Genomic DNA, 3,662 nt, shown 5'->3' with positions numbered 1-3,662 from the left:
TGTCTGAATTATACAATTTTGTCAGCAAAACAACTCAATCTGACTTTACTGAGGAAAATGTAATTTAATGATTAAAAGAAGAATTACAATGTTTCTCTTTGACAGGGGAAAGCCACATATATGTAAATACAAATTATTCACTTCTAGTGTCGTTGCATATTTTAATTGACATCTCGAGGCCCAGTTTTATAGAGTTGCATCAGGATAAAGGAAACATTTTCTTCCTTTTTGACATAGAGGACCATCACTACAGATGTACAGGAGTCTATGGAAAATAGTGCTAAGGAAAAAAGGTAATATTACTTTATACAATTACATGGTCCATGAAACGATAAAAGAAAAAATGCCACTGAAAAAATAACTTATGGTGCTGGTTCCCTTAAGGCCTTTATTTAAAAACAAATAAAGATACTTACCTGGCAGGGGAGATACTGTGACCACAAAGGTGGTTTTCCCAGGACGAGGCTCACCCATCGCACTCCGGATGTGCTGGCCCCTGTGACTTCTCCAAATGTGGGAAACTCGACTGCGTAATCTGTGGTGGTGGGGGGTGGCATTTGCAGTCTCCCCTAGTTAAAAAAAAAAAAAAACTAAAGAAACAACTAAAGACAACTCATTCGTGTAAAAAATATAGTGTGTCTGGAAACTGGAGCACAGTGCCAATTAAGGAACAAAGTGGCATAACTTGCATTTGTAACTTCGTTCAGATGACTTTCAGAGCACAAAAGAAATCCCAATAAAAAATATTAAAAGACAACAAAGGATGTTTCAAGAAGAGCATGGTATAACCTGTCACCTACTGAGACTTTGCCAAATTCAGAAGTCTTTTATCAATCATCATCTTCACCAGTCTCTCATATCTTTTTTTAATAATGTCATTATTTATGCTGTTACAGTTGTCCCAATTTTTCCCCTTTCACCTCCCTCTGCCCAGCCCACCCCCACTTTCACAGTCAATGCCCACACTGATCTCCATGTTCTCCATTTCCACAAGTTCTTCATACATGTCCTTTGACTAATTCTTTCATGTTCTTTCAAACAGTCCCTACCTCTCTTCTCCCCTCTCACCAGTGTCAGTCTATTCCATAATTCTGTTCCATTGGTTCCCTTTTGCTCATTAGTTTATCTTATTCATTTGATTCTTCTTCTAAGTGAGATCATATGGTATTTGTCTTTCACCAACTGGCTTATTTCACTTAGCATAATAAGTGAAATTAGCATAATTTCACTTAGTCTCCAGGTCCATCCATGCTGTCGCAAAAGGTAGGAATTCCTTCTTTTTTTTTCTGCTGTGTAGTATTTCATTGTATAAATGTACCACAGTTGTTTTGTTTTGTTTTTATCTACTCATCTACTGATGGCCGCTTAGGCTGTTTCCAACTCTTGGCTATTATAAAATGAGCTGTTATGAACATAAGGGTGCATGAATTCTTTGGAATTGGTGTTTTGGGATTCTTAGGATACAATCCCAGCAGTGGAATTTCTGGGTCAAAAGGCAGTTCCATTTTTAATTTTTTGAGGAAATTCCATACTGTCTTACATACTGGCTGCACCATTCACATTCCCCCCAATAGTGCACTAGAGTTCCCTTTTCTACACACCCTTGCCAGCAGTTGTTTGTTGATATATTAATGATAGTGATTTTGGCAGGTATGAAGTGATATCTCACTGTGGTTTTAAATTGCATCTCTCTGATGGCTAGTGATGCTGAGCATCTTTTCAAATGTCTCTGGGCCCTCTCTATGTCCTCCTTGGAGAAGTGTCTATTCAGGTCCCTTGCCCATTTTTTAATTGGATTGTTTGTCTTCCAGGTGTTGAGTCATATGAGTTCTTTATATATTGTGGAGATTTAAACTTTGTCCATTGTATCATTGGCAAATATGTTCTCCCATACAGTTGATTCCCTTTTCATTTGATGATGATTTCTTTAGCCATGCAAAAGCTTTTTAATTTAGTCAATTTGTTTATTTTTTCCTTTATTTCCTTTACCCCAGAAGATAAATTGGCAAACATATTGTTATATGGGATATCTGAAACTTTACTGCCTATGTTTTTTGCTAGGATTTTATAGTGTCATAATTATATTTAAGTCTTTTATGCATTTTGAGTTTCCCATTATTCCTGTGTATGGTGTAAGCTGGTAGTCTACGTTCATTTTTTTTTAATGTGCCAGTCCAGCTCTCCCAACACCATTTATTGAAAAGACTGTTTTTACTCCCAACTGTATGCTCATGCTCCCTTTGTCAAATATTAATTGGCCATAGAGACATGGGTTTATTTCTGGGCTCTCTGTTCTGTTCCATTGATCTATGTGTCTGTTATTATGCCTGTACCATACTGTTTTGATTATAGTAGTATTGTAGTGTAATTTCATTTCAAGTATTATGATCCCTCCTAATTTGTTCTTCTTTCTCAAGATTGCTCAGGCTCTTTGGGGTATTTTTTGGCCCCATGTAAAATTTTGAAATACTTGTTCTAGATCTGTGAAATATGCCATTGGTATTTTTATAGGAATTGTGTTGAACCTATAGGTTGCTTTGGGTAGTAGGGACAATTTAATGATTTTAAGTCTTCCAATCCATGAACAAGGAGGAAGTAAAACTGTCATCATTCATTCCTCCTTTCCAATTTGGATGCCTTTTATTTCTACTTCGTATCTGATCGCTATGGCTAGAACTTCCAGTAGTATGTTAAATAAGTGTGGTAAAAGCAGACAACTTTGTCTTGTTCCTGATCTTAAGGGAAACACTTTTAGTTTTTGCCCATTGAGTATGATATTGGTTGTAGATATTTCAAATATGGCCTTTACGATGTTGACATGTGTTCCCATATTCTCACTTTGTTGGGTGTTTTTATTATAAATGGTGCTAAATTTGATCAAATACTTTTTCAGCATCTACATGATCATGTGATTTTTATCTTCCATTTTGTTCATGTGATATATTACATTTATTGATTTGTGAATATTGTACCATCCTTGTATCTCTGAAATAAACCCCACTTGATCATCATGTATAATCTTTTTAATGTATTGCTGGATCCAGTTTGCTAATATTTTGTTGAGAATTTTAGCATCTATGTTCATCAGAGATATTGGCCTGTAGCTTTATTTCTTTGTTGTGTCTTTAACTAGTTTTGAAATTAGTATAATACTGGCCTCATAAAAAGAGTTTGAGAGTCTTCCCTCCTCTTGAATTTTTTGGAATAGTTTGAGAAGTGTGTTAGTTCTTCTTTGAATGTTTGATAAAATTCACCTGTGAAGCAATTTGGTCCAGGGCTTTTGTGTGCCAGGTGTTTGCTGATTACTGCTTCAATTTTGCTAGTTGTTATTGGTCTAGTCACGTTTTCTGCTTTTTCTTGATTCAGTTTTGGAAGACTGTATGTTTCTAGAAATGTATTTATTTCACCAAGGTTGTCCAATGTCTTGGAATATAGTTGTTCATAGTAATTTCTTACAATCCTTTGTATTTCTGGGGTATTCATTGTTAGTGCTCCTCTTTCATTTCTGCTTTTATTTATCTGGGTCTTCTCTCTTTTTTTCTTGATGGGTCAGATTAATGGTTTGTCAGTTTTGTTTATTTTTTCAAATAACCAGCTCCTGGATTTAATGATCCTTTGAATTATTTTTCTAGTCTCTATGTCATTTAATTCTGCTCTGATCT

General features: G+C 35.4%; 1 non-coding gene across 1 annotated transcript; it reads left to right on the top strand.

The window, feature by feature from the left end:
• Nucleotides 1-408: 408 nt before the first annotated feature.
• LOC112302655 (U1 spliceosomal RNA) lies at nucleotides 409-570 on the top strand. Its single transcript, XR_002974590.2, has one exon. It is a non-coding gene; the product is annotated as a U1 spliceosomal RNA (small nuclear RNA).
• Nucleotides 571-3,662: the final 3,092 nt, after the last annotated feature.

Source organism: Desmodus rotundus, chromosome 2 (assembly GCF_022682495.2).
Source record: "Desmodus rotundus isolate HL8 chromosome 2, HLdesRot8A.1, whole genome shotgun sequence".
NCBI lineage: Eukaryota > Metazoa > Chordata > Mammalia > Chiroptera > Phyllostomidae > Desmodus > Desmodus rotundus.
This window is presented reverse-complemented; position numbering and strand designations above follow the sequence as displayed.